Source organism: Saccopteryx bilineata, chromosome 3 (assembly GCF_036850765.1).
Source record: "Saccopteryx bilineata isolate mSacBil1 chromosome 3, mSacBil1_pri_phased_curated, whole genome shotgun sequence".
NCBI lineage: Eukaryota > Metazoa > Chordata > Mammalia > Chiroptera > Emballonuridae > Saccopteryx > Saccopteryx bilineata.
This window is the reverse complement of record NC_089492.1, coordinates 309,850,848-309,863,677: the sequence shown is the minus strand read 5'-3', so window position 1 is coordinate 309,863,677 and position 12,830 is coordinate 309,850,848.

The window sequence follows — 12,830 nt, the reverse complement described above, 5'->3', positions numbered from 1 at the left end:
AATGGATCAGCTGGAGACCGTTGTCAAGGCACATATGAGAAGCAATCAATGAACAACTACAGAACCACAACTAAGAGTTGATGCTTCTCATCTCTTTCCCCTCCTGTCTTCCCCCACAAAACAAAAACAAACAAACAAAAAGCTGATGGTGTCTACTAGGGCACAGCCGAATGCCAACTCCAAAGCCAGCCCATAAGACAGATCGCAGCCAGCCAGTAGTTAAGTGATTGGACAGGACTTTCTACTTTCCTCATCCACAGGCATCTGGTATTATTGCTGGAACAGTTTCCTCAAAAATCAGTTCAAAGATATGTTTGGACTCTACCTTCCCATTCTCCTCCTGGTCCACACACCATAGTCAGGGAGTGTGGTCACTAGATGTGGGTGTTTCTAGAGGGGCTTTGTCTTGTTGCTAGGATAGTGACAGAGACTGAAGGGGTGGGGGAATTATACAGCCCTGTTTTGAAAATTAAAGATTCTGCCTCTCGAGCATTCTTGGGTCACCTTTCTTTCTGCTGGACAGCCTGGTGGTTACACCCTCTGGGTGGCAGCCTGGCCCAGCTAAAAATATTTTCTGCATATTTAAAGAGTTGTAAGAAACAAAGAAGATGCTGGACCTGGCTGGTGGTGCAGTGGATAGAGTGTTGGCCCGGCATATGGATGTACTAGATTCGATTCACGGTTAGGGTACACAGGAGAAGCGACCATCTGCTTCTCTCCCCCCTCTCTCCCCTTCTCTCCCTCTTCCCCTCCTGCAGGCAGTGGCTTGATTGGTTTCAGAATGACCTCGGGTAGTGAGGATAACTCGGTCCAATTGTGTCAGCCTCAGGTGCTAAAAATAGCTCAGTACTCAAGCATCGGCCCCAGATGGGGTTGCTGGGTGGATCCTGGTTGGAGTGCATGCAGGATTCTGCCTCACTATCTACCTTTGTCTCACCTTAAAAAAAAAAAAAAAAAAAGAAACAAAGAAGATGCCATGTTTTGCTAATGCTACCCATGTGGTTTAGCCAAGTCAATGCAATGGTCATCCAGGTCAAGGTTAACAACTCATTCACCCATGCAAGTCTGCCTTAGCAAAGTTGCCTCTTCCACTGTAGACCAATCCAGGGGGGCCCGACATTCCCAAGACTACCAAGCTCCCTGTACACTGAAGTCACCTCCCATGTCCTCAGTTTCCCCTCCAAGCTGCAGGAGCACCTCAGATTGGGGGATGTAGGTTCATATGCTAGCACCTCACCTGCCAGGGTCAAGGAGCATTTAACCTGGGGGGAAACAAAAAAATGGAAGGACCCCAGACTAGGAGATGGAAGACCTCCATTCTTTCTCCAACTCAGTCACTGACTGGTTGTTTGACCTCAGGGCCATTCTTTCTCTTCCCTGAGCCTCCTACAATACCCAATATCCACGAGAGAAGTGGGAGGAGCCCAGCAAGGGCCTGTCTGTTGCTTTGTCTGAGTATTAACGAGGGCACAAAGGCTTGAAATGGCACCTGGGACAGTGTCCTCCGTGCCAAGACTTCTGCCCACCAACCTCACACAAAACCTTAGGGCTAGCGCTCTACGTGGTTTAGGATGTATCAGCTACATTGGCTTTTCTCTGGACCTCACCAGACACCTGGTGACACCGGTTCACAGTGGCCTGTCCTGGCTCTGATGGGAAGAGAGGCAGTGGTGAGGGTGAGGTGTCAGGGAACCAGGCCCGCTCCACTCAGCTCATTTCCCGAGCTGGCTCATCCCAGGCCCAGGGTCCCTGCAGAGCTCTCCGGGGCTGGAAGGGCCTGAGGGCCTCTACCTCTGACCTTTGCAGGGCTCTCCAAATTGGGCTGTAGAAACCATTGCACTGGGGATGCAAGAAGAAAAAATTAGAATTTCTACTTTAAAAAATTTCTATTTTTTGCTTGACCAGGCGGTGGCACAGTGGATAGAGCATCGGCCTGGGATGCCGAGGATCAGAAATTGAAGCCCTGAGGTCACTAGCTTGAGCGCAGGCTCACCAGCTTGAGTGTGGGGTTGCTGGCTTGAGCATGAGCTCATAGATATGACCCCAAGGTCGCTGGCTTGAGCAAGGGGTTACTGGCTTGGATAGAGCCCCCTGGACAAGGTACATATGAGAAAGCAATCAACGAACAACTAAGGTACCACAACTATGAGTTGATGCTTCTCATCTCTCTCCCTTTCTGTCTGTCTGTCCCTGTCTCTTGTTAAAAAAAAAGAAAATTTGTGCTAAAGCAATGCCTTTTAATTAGCTCTGTTTTTATTTTGCCCTGTTGATGGCTTATTTACAACTAATTGTTACTATTTCATTGTTAAAGCAAGCAGTTTGTGTTTGAGTTGAATGAGTATCAATGGTTAAATTAATTAACTTACATTCTAGAATGTTGGCTTTGTAATTAACTCATTCTTGCTTGTATATTTTTAATGATTTTAGATTGAAAATTCAGGAAAGATAAATGCAAATGAGGAGAAAAGAACAATGTATGTACTATAGGATTTAAATATGGTATACTGTAGGATTTAAATGTGGGTTCACATTAATAAGAATATTACAGAACATAAAGCAGACTGTAGAGTATTGTGATTAAGAGTTAAGACTTTGGGCCTGACCTGTGGTGGCGCAGTGGATAAAGCGTCGACCTGAAAATGCTGAGGTCGCCGGTTCGAAACCCTGGGCTTACCTGGTCAAGGCACATATGGGAGTTGATGCTTGCAGCTCCTCCCCCCTTCTCTCTCTCTCTCTCTCCCTCTGTCTCTCCCTCTCCTCTCTAAAATGAATAAATTTAAAAAAAAAAGAGTTAAGACTTTGGAGTCAGACATGGGTAAAATCTTGTACTGCCACTTTCTACTTGTGTAACATTGAGGTTATTTTTATCTCCAAGCCCCTGGTTCCACAGTTGTAAAATGAGAAACAATAAATAGTATCTAAAAAAAAAAATCTGATTTTTAAACTCCAAGAAGCAAAACAAATTAAGCTTTACTGATATTAAGTATGCAGAATGACAGTTCACACAAAAATTTTCTGCAGACGTTAGTGATACTGTATCAAAATGTCATCCCTGGCAGGGGAATGTGATAAAGACTGTTTAGAGACCTCTGAGGTAAATAAAAGGTACGAGAAAGCAGGCAAAGATTTGGGAAGTGATTGGGAACTAAAGGGGGTGGTGATGTAAGCTGGCACTGGGTCTCAAGGTCTCAAGACCTTTGGGGGTATGGTATAGGGGAGAAGGGATTTTGCCCAGGAAGCCACTAAGAGGTATGGTTTCTAGAAGATTCCTCCACCCCCTGAGCTGCTTTAACTCTGTTTGACATTTGAAGAAGGTGGGTGGCATTACCAGCTCCCACAGACAACTCTAATAACCTCCAAGTTTTTCAGGACTCCTTGGTTTTAAGCCCATGGAAACCAGGTGGCCCACCTCCTAGGCCCAAGTGGGTGAGACTCTACCCTAAGTAAGAACAAAGCATAATAGCCAGCTAGAGAGGACTTGCATGCCATGTGTTGTTCTTAGCCTGCTACCCTCTTGGTAGTAGTGAGATGACAGTTATAGGACAGATTTAATTTGGTCCTAAGTTATCAACTTAAATTTTGGGGCTAACACGCCTTTCAGTTTGAGTAACACTGATTGCTACAAAGTTGCTCCACAGTTGGCTCTGCTCCAGGATGAGGAGGGGGTCAAGAAACTTAGTATCTGTGTCCTGAAGGCAGAGGGGGAGTGGAGTCACCAGACTGGACACAGTTCACCAGAGGTTGTAGATTTAAAGGATGTGTGTGTGTGCATGCGCGGGGGCGGGGGGAGGGTTGGGGGGCGCTCTCACAGAAAAAACACTGGTCCCAGCACACTGACGTATTGACCCACAGCACTGCTGTGCCAGCCCCATCCTGAGAGGGCAGCCCTGGAGAAGTCTGCCACCCCAGTGACCCAGTTTGGCGGTGGAGGTGGGGGTTGGAGAGAACACTGTCTATCTCCATGACTAGGAAGTTGGGTCCTGGGCATTACTAGGATGTCCAGCCCCATCAGGCCAAAATGGTGCCCCCACTTCACAGGTGATAGGGGGCTCTAGGTCAAGCCCTGTGAGCACTTCAGTTGATTCTTCTGGGTACTCTAATCCCAGAGCAGAGCGTTCCACTTAGTAGAATTGGTACTATTCCAGGAGAGAAAGGAGCTCCTGGCCTGTCCATTTCCTTCCAAGGCCAAATGAGTGATGTCATCGGTTGCTAGGGAAGTTTTCCACAGTTCTCTCCCCTTCCTTTGCGGCAGGACCAACGATTTCTATAGCAAAACGGGCACCGATGCTGCCAATTATCGGACAGATTTCCTCCTTAGAAAAATGGGTGGAGTCACCAGTTACTGAACAGGTTTCTTGTCCAGCTTTTCTTCCTTGGTCTCCCTGCATCTGTCACTGCTGTCTACGGTTGTCGAGACGGGGCTGGGGGGGGTAGACTGACACTCATAGAGAAAGCGGATGTCAGGGAGGAAATGCAAGGCGTGCTGAGCCACCATGAGGAGTCTGGGTTCAATCCCCTGTCCAAGGGCAGGGTGGGCCTCTTCAGTGAGCTGTCCCTCTTTCCCTCCTGGGTCATGAAGGTGGGTTTTGCCAAGTGGTGCTTAGACCACAGGAAGGGTTTGGCTGGCACCAAGGGTGTCTTTTTGGACAACTTTTCAAAGGGATCACTGATAACGTGGTCCTGGAGGTACCAGGTTCACTGCTGGTGAAGTGGGTAGACTGGGATTGGCAGAAAGGTGAGAATGCTGAGGAAGGAGACCCAGGCCAGGGTGTCCTGCAGGTAGGGCTGTTTTCATTCCTGGGTCTAGAGGCAGAGGTGGTGGTGGGGTTTTAATCCAGATAATGTGAAGGATCAGACTCCCCAGGGGCTGGGAAGCTGGGTAGATGGCAACCCCCGGGGATGATAGGAGTCCAGATCTTGGGTCCTGCAGGGTGGGAGAGCTGATGAGGGGTCCCCAGGTTGGGGGTGTCTCCTCATGGTGCTGTTCCAGGCGATGTAGTAGGGGGCACCTTCTGGTAGAGATGTGTGACGTATGTGGTGAGAAGGGCTAGCAACCCAGGCAGGGTCACACAGCACCAGAGGAGGATGAGGAGGGACCACAGCAAGCAGTCCAGCTCACTGTACATTTCATCTCTGAACCTGGGGTGGGGGCAATGGGCATGGACATGTGGGATGGAGCTCTCCTCTGGCCACCAAGGCTTGGGGCTCTTGGGAAGGTAGGCCCACCAGCTCTCTGTTTCTCTTACAAGTTCTCAACTCTTAGGGGATGCTGAGTCATGCCAGGCCCTTCCTGAGGCAAACCCTACCTTTTGTTCCCCCATGGAACTCTCCCAATCCAGGGGACATGCACCATCCCAGTCCTCTGATTTCAGACTAGCCCATGAGGTCAATGGCAGGGGAACCTGTATCCCCTGGGTCCTGACTGCTTGTCCCCTAGATCCCAGCCGGCTGCCCTCAGATCACTCCCTCCTGTACTCCGTGCTCTCAGATGGACCTCTCTGCTGTGGGCTGGGCAGAGGGACTGGGTCCCAACTCTCCTCAGAGACCTATGTTGGGGTCCCTGGCTGGAAAGACCACAGGGCTTGAACATCACCTGTTAGCTTCGTAGACCCAGGCCAGGGTCACATTGTGGAAGGCCACAATAATGACAAGGGTAAGCAGGACCAGGTGCTCATCAAACAAGAACATTATGTAGCCTGACCAGGCGGTGGCACAGTGGATAGAGCGTCGGACTGGGATGCGGAAGACCCAGGTTCGAGACTCCGAGGTCACCAGCTTGAGTGAGGGCTCATCTGGTTTGAGCAAAAGCTCACCAGCTTGAGCCCAAGGTCGCTGGCTCGAGCAAGGAGTTATTCGGTCTGCTGAAGGCCCACGGTCAAAGCACATATGAGAAAGCAATCAATGAACAACTAAGGCGTCGCAATGCGCAACAAGAAACTAATGATTCATGCTTCTCATCTCTCCGTTCCTGTCTGTCTGTCCCTGTCTATCCCTCTCTCTGACTCTCTCTCTCTGTCTCTGTAAAACAAAAACAAAAACAACAACAACAAAAAGAACATTATGTAGCTGCCCAGAAAACCTTGCAAGCAGATGACTACTGAGGCAAAGCAGGTTTGGACACACTGAAGTCAATGTGTAGGGCTGGGTCAGGGGTCAGAGCGAGCCCTGGAGATTGAGGTGGTCTGGGGAAGGGTGGGCAGAAGGGCAGGGTTTTGGCTGGAGAACCCACAGTACCTGCGGTCGCCAAGGGGTTCTGCATCAATATGGAGATGGCATCCCAGAGGGGAAGGACAGCACCTTCCGAGGTTGTGATCAAGGTGCTCAGCTCTGTCATGAGCAGGGCCAGGAAGAAGACAATGGAATGGGAGCAACGGGACAGCTTGGGAGAAGGCTGCAGACGCCAGGCCAGGGCCTTGTATGATCTGTTGGGGAGAAGAGCCCTGTGGCAGTGGCGGGTCTGGATGGGGGAATGATGCAGTGATTGGTTAGCAATCAACAAATAGGGGTCCTAGGGTCAGTGTGAGAATTCAACTGGAGTGACAGCTTAGAAGAGGCCCTGGTACACACAAAATGGCAGCGGCAGTGTGATTACAAGCACCTCAGAAGATGCTTGGGTGGCCCAGGAGGCTCCTGAGAAATACATTTCCCAGTGTCCTTATAATATAACAGGAAAGAAAGCTGAAAACAAAGGCATGGGCAAAGTGAGACGAACTACATGCAAACAAAAAACAAAGCAAGAATTGCAATATTGCTATCAGGAAAGGCAGAATTTAAGGTTAAAGATACTGAACACATAAAATAGAAATATTACATAGTAACTAATGCCCGGAAAATTAATAAAGTAAAAACATTTTTAAAAATTAAATGCCCAGGCCCTGGCCGGTTGGCTCAGTGGTACAGCGTCGGCCTGGCGTGCAGAAGTCCCGGGTTCAATTCCTGGCCAGGGCACACAGGAGAAGCGCCCATCTGCTTCTCCACCCCTCCCCCTCTCCTTCCTCTCTGTCTCTCTCTTCCCCTCCTGCAGCGAGGCTCCATTGGAGCAAAGATGGCCCGGCGCTGGGGATGGCTCCTTGGCCTCTGCCCCAGGCGCTAAAGTGGCTCTGGTCGCAACAGAGCGACGCCCTGGAGGGGCAGAGCATCGCCCCCTGGTGGGCAGAGCGTCGCCCCCTGGTGGGCGTGCCGGGTGGATCCCGGTCGGGCGCATGCGGGAGTCTGTCTGACTGTCTCTCCCTGTTTCCAGCTTCAGAAAAAAAAGAAAAAAAATTTAAATACCCAGCCTGACCAGGCGGTGGCGCAGTGGATGGAGCGTCAGACTGGGATGCGAAAGGACCCAGGTTCGAGAACCTGAGCTCGCCAGCTTGAGCGCGGGTTCATCTGGTGTGAGCAAAGCTCAGCAGTTTGGACCCAAGATCGCTGGTTACTCAGTCTGCTGAAGGCCCACAGTCAAGGCACATATGAGAAAGCAATCAATGGACAACTAAGGTGTCGCAATGAAAAAAGATAATTAATGCTTCTCATCTCTCTCCGTTCCTGTCTGTCTGTCCCTATCTATCCCTCTCTCTGACTAGAGTCTCTGTAAAAAAAAAAAAATTAAATGCCCAACACCCCCCCCCAAAATAACAGCCATAAACCTATATATATATACCAAAATATAGGAGAGCTAAATATATAAAAGAAAAAGCTATTTACAAAACCAAGGAGAAATTGATCTAAATATGACTACCATGGCAATACTACATATTTCTTTCAGATTTGGTAGATCTAATACGGAAAAAAAGTAGAGCATAGAAAAATTGAGTAAGGCAAACAACAAATACAACTTAATAGGTACATATAATATTAGAAATAAATAATTTTAGGAGATAAAATGACTTTCCTTGGAAAATAAGAAATATACTTCTGGATAATCCTTAAATTAAAAAAAAACCCTAAGTCAAAAGTCACAAGTTTTGAGGTATCATAAAAGAGAGATTATTTCATACCAAAACTTTGGAACACAGCAAAAATTACTGGGGAATATTTAGAGCTCTAAGTGACTTTATTATTAAAGATTAAAGATGAGAAAAAGGAACTTAATATTCCCCTACAGAAATCAGAATAACAACAAAGCAAACTAGAAAGAGGAAAATTAATTAAACAGAAAAGCGAGCAAAACCAAAGTATACAACGGTTAAAAAAAGAGCCGTGGCTTGGTAGCTCAGTTGGTTAGAGCACTGTTCCCAGTACAACAAGGTTGTGGTTCGATCCCTGGTCAGGGCACATACAAGAATCAACCAATGACCCTGGCTGGGTAGCTTGGTTGGTTAGAGCGTCGCCTCAAAGCACAGAGGTTGCTGGTTCGATCCCTAGTTAGGGCACATACAGGAACAGATCAATGTTCCTGTCTCTCTATCCCTTCCTCTAAAACTAAAATCAATAAATAAAAATTAATGTATAAATGAATGTATAATAATGAATGTATAAATAAGTAGAACAAATTAATCTCTCTCAACTCAATTTTAAAAAAAGAGAAAAGAGATGTAATCATCAAAATTAGCAACTTTTAAAGGAATCCTAGATGAAATTCTAGGTCAACAAATCTGAAACTCTAAAGGACACTGATGGTATCTAGCAAATGTAAATTACTAAAAGTGACCCAAGAATTTTGGGGGAGGGAATTAATGGAAGCAATTGGGAAGATGTAGGCACTGAAATAAGCACTGGGGCCACTGGTGGCATTCAGCAGGTTGGCACCGGTCAGGCAGAACTGATACCTAATTTTTGCTGAGTTCAGAAAACCAGTTGTTAAAATGGCACTTGTAATCAGGGTTCTCTCTGAGGTGGGCGCCTGGGCAGCTGCCCAATGTGGAAATCACAAATTTACATTCCTTACTCTTTTTTAACGTTCAGCTGTGCAACAGCGTACTCTAATGTTCATTCCATCTATAGATTAAAAAAAATTTGACAGGACTATGCTTGTAATATTTATTTATTCATTTCATAAAGCTCATTATACCTTTGATGAAATACTACATTTTAATTCCCTCTGTTTGTTACTTCAGTAAACAAACATATAATGTAAAGAGAAAGTGCCAAACAGGGAGTGACAAGCTGACATTGGAAATATCTTAAGTAACAGTTTTATTGTTTTTTGTCAGGTATTATTTAATATTTTTTCATTAATATTTTAAATATTTTTATTTATTTATTTATTTATTCATTTTAAAGAGGAGAGGGAGAGACAGAGAGAGGAGAGACAGAGAGAGAGAAGGGGGGGAGGAGCTGGAAGCATCAACTCCAATATGTGCCTTGACCAGGCAAGCCCAGGGTTTCAAACCAGCGACCTCAGCATTTCCAGGTCGACGTTTTATCCACTGCGCCACCACAGGTCAGACCTCATTAATATTTTAAAACTCTTCCTTATAACAAAATATAGCTTTGTGCACTTCTTTTATTGTTCTTATTTAAGTATTAAATGCATGAAATATAATAATAAACTACCTTTCAGTATATCGTTTTTTTTAATACTTGAAATGGTCATTAGGGCAGAAACCAGTTGTTAAGTTATTTGAATCCCACCATTGACTGGGACCAGATGGGATCAGAGCTGAGTTTTATTTAACATTCAAAACACACATGGTGCCTGACCAGGCAGTGGCGCAGTAGATAGAGCTTCGGACTGGGACGTGAAGGACCCAGGTTCGAGACCTCGAGGTCGCCAGCTTGAATGCAGGCTCATCGGGTTTGAGCAAAGCTCACCAGCTTGAGCCCAAGGTCACTGGCTCGAGCAAGGGGTCACTCGGTCTGCTGTAGCCCCACGGTCAAGGCATATACGAGAAATCAATCAATGAAAACTAAAGTGCCACAATGAAAAATTGATGCTTCTCATCTCTCTCCATTCCTGTCTGTCTGTTCCTAGCTATCCCTCTCTCTGACTCTTTCTCCATCTCTGTAAAAAACAAAACAAAACACACACATGGTTAGGCCCCTGTCCCCAGGGTAATTGTACTACTGAAGTCTACTGTGCTGCAGATAGGGCTCTTGGAATCCAGGAACTGATCTGAGGCAAATTGATGGTGGGGGGATGCTCCAAATCTGGGAGAAGAGAACCCCAGAGAAGCATACATATGAGAAGAATATGGTGACATTTCCTGGTGTGTGTTGGGGGACCTATGTGTTCCCACACAAAGAGGGGCCCAGGATTTGGAGAATCCTTGCACTTCTGACCCCTGTTGGAGAGTTACAAGGTAGAGCATCCTGTTTAAGGTTATGTGATTCCTTTTTTATTTTTTGAGAGCAAGAGAGAGGCAGACAGACAGACAGACAGGAAAGGGAGAGAGATGAATGAGAAGCATCAACTGGTAATTGTGTCACTTTTAGAGTTGTCCATTGGTTGCTTCTCATATGTGCCTTGTCTGAGGGGCTCAAGCCAATTCAGTGACCTCTTGCTCAAGCCAGCAACCTTGGGCTTCAAGCCAGCGACATTGGGATCAGGTTGATGATTCCATGCTCAAGCTGGTGAGCCTAGGATGAGTCCACGCTCAAGCCAGTGACCTCAGGATTTCAAACCAGGGACCTCAGCATCCCAGGTCAACGCTCTATCCACTGTGCTACCACTGGTCAGGTTAAGTTATGTGATTTTTGAGATAAAGTGATCCCCTTGGCTTAGTTCCATTTTTCCCAGTCTCTAACCATAGCGCAACCCCTGCATAACTCTAATTCCTTACAGAAAGCTTTCAGAAATACATTTAAGTGATAAAACTGAGCAAACCCATTAATCATTGTAACAAATACACATGATTATTAGTTCAATTCTTTTAAATGAAATGACTTAGTTAAGTAACTGACCAAATTAGACAATCTTCCGGTTTGATCAATGTTTTTTCCCATGTTAACTGGTCTACTGTTGGATTTAGGCCTCATGCATGCAACCAATTTCACTGGAAGGAATGAATTCCATTTTGAATCCATTCCCCAGTTCTGTAGACTGATTAAGAACACCAGTTTGCCAATTCAATAAAAAAATGGGAAGAGGACATGAACAGACACTTCTCCCAGGAAGAGATACAAATGGCCAACAGATATATGAAAAGATGCTCAGCTTCATTAGTTATTAGAGAAATGCAAATCAAAACTACAATGAGATACCACCTCACCCCTGTTAGATTAGCTATTATCAACAAGACGGGTAATAGCAAATGTTGGAGAGGCTGCGGAGAAAAGGGAACTCTCATCCACTGTTGGTGGAACTGTAAAGTAGTACAACCATTATGGAGGAAAGTATGGTGGTTCCTCAAAAAACTGCAAATAGAACTACCTTATGACCCAGCAATCCCTCTACTGGGTATATATCCCAAAACCTCAGAAACATTGATACGTAAAGACACATGTAGCCCCATGTTCATTGCAGCACTGTTCACAGTGGCCAAGACATGGAAACAACCAAAAAGCCCTTCAATAGAAGACTGGATAAAGAAGATGTGGCACATATACACTATGGAATACTACTCAGCCATAAGAAATGATGACATCAGATCATTTACAGCAAAATGGTGGGATCTTGATAACATTATACGGAGTGAAATAAGTAAATCAGAAAAAAACAAGAACTACATGATTCCATACATTGGTGGAACATAAAAACGAGACTAAGAGACATGGACAAGAGTGTGGTGGTTACCAGGGGTGGGGGGAGGGAGGACATGGGAGGGAGGGAGGGAGAGAGTTAGGGGGAGGGGGAGGGGCACAGAGAACTAGATAGAGGGTGGCGGAGGACTATCTGACTTTGGGCGAGGGGCATGCAACATAATTTAATGACAAAATAACCTAGACATGTTTTCTTTGAATATATGTACCCTGATTTATTAATGTCATCCCATTACCATTAATAAAAATTTATTAAAAAAAAAAAAGAACACCAGTTTGGGAGCCAGATGTACCAGGATTAAATCCTGGCACCTTCCCTTTCTAGAGGTGAAGGGGTTGAGGTTAACAGGTGAACTGCAAATCTTTCTTCTAGTCTCAGGGACACTTGAGAAAAGCTAGACTCTGATATCAATATAAGGGTGTAATATATTCATTAGAGATAAATCACGGTCTTGCTGGGGATGGCTATTCACTGATCACTGACCCAACAATATACCTGAGCATACTGTACTCCATTGCCAGGTGTATTTATCTAAGGTGATCAATTGTCTTCATTTAGGGAGGACAGTTCTTCTTTTGTAAATTCCGTCCTTCCTTGAAAAGTGTCCTCCTACATGTCCTCCTTTTTGATATTGGAAGACTAATCTGTAAATGTCCATATTCGATCGATGCAGTCGATCCATTGCGTGTGAAGTGACGCATTTGTATATAAATGAGTACTTTTTTCTTATAATTATTAAAAATTAATAGGCATGTAAACAGTCTGACCAGGCGGTGGCGCAGTGGATAGAGCACCGGACTGGGATGCGGATGACCCAGGTTCGAGACCCCGAGGTCACCAGCTTGAGCGCGGGCTCATCTGGTTTGAGCAAAGCTCACCAGCTTGGACCATAGTTTGCTGGCTTGAGCAAAGGGTCACTTGGTCTGCTGTAGCCCCATAGTCAAGGCACGTATGAGAAAGCAATCAATGAACAACTAAGGTGTCGCAACGAAAAAGTAATGATTGGTGCTTCTCATCTCTCTCCATTCCTGTCTGTCTATCCCTCTCTCTGACTCTGTCTCTGAAAAAAAAAAAGGCATGTAAGCATAATTACAATATAAAATATTACAAATGTTTTTATTATGCATTTATCATATCATAGTGCATTATTGTTGCAATGGTTCTTTTATTTATGATATTGTTTTCTTCAATTTATTTTTGTCCT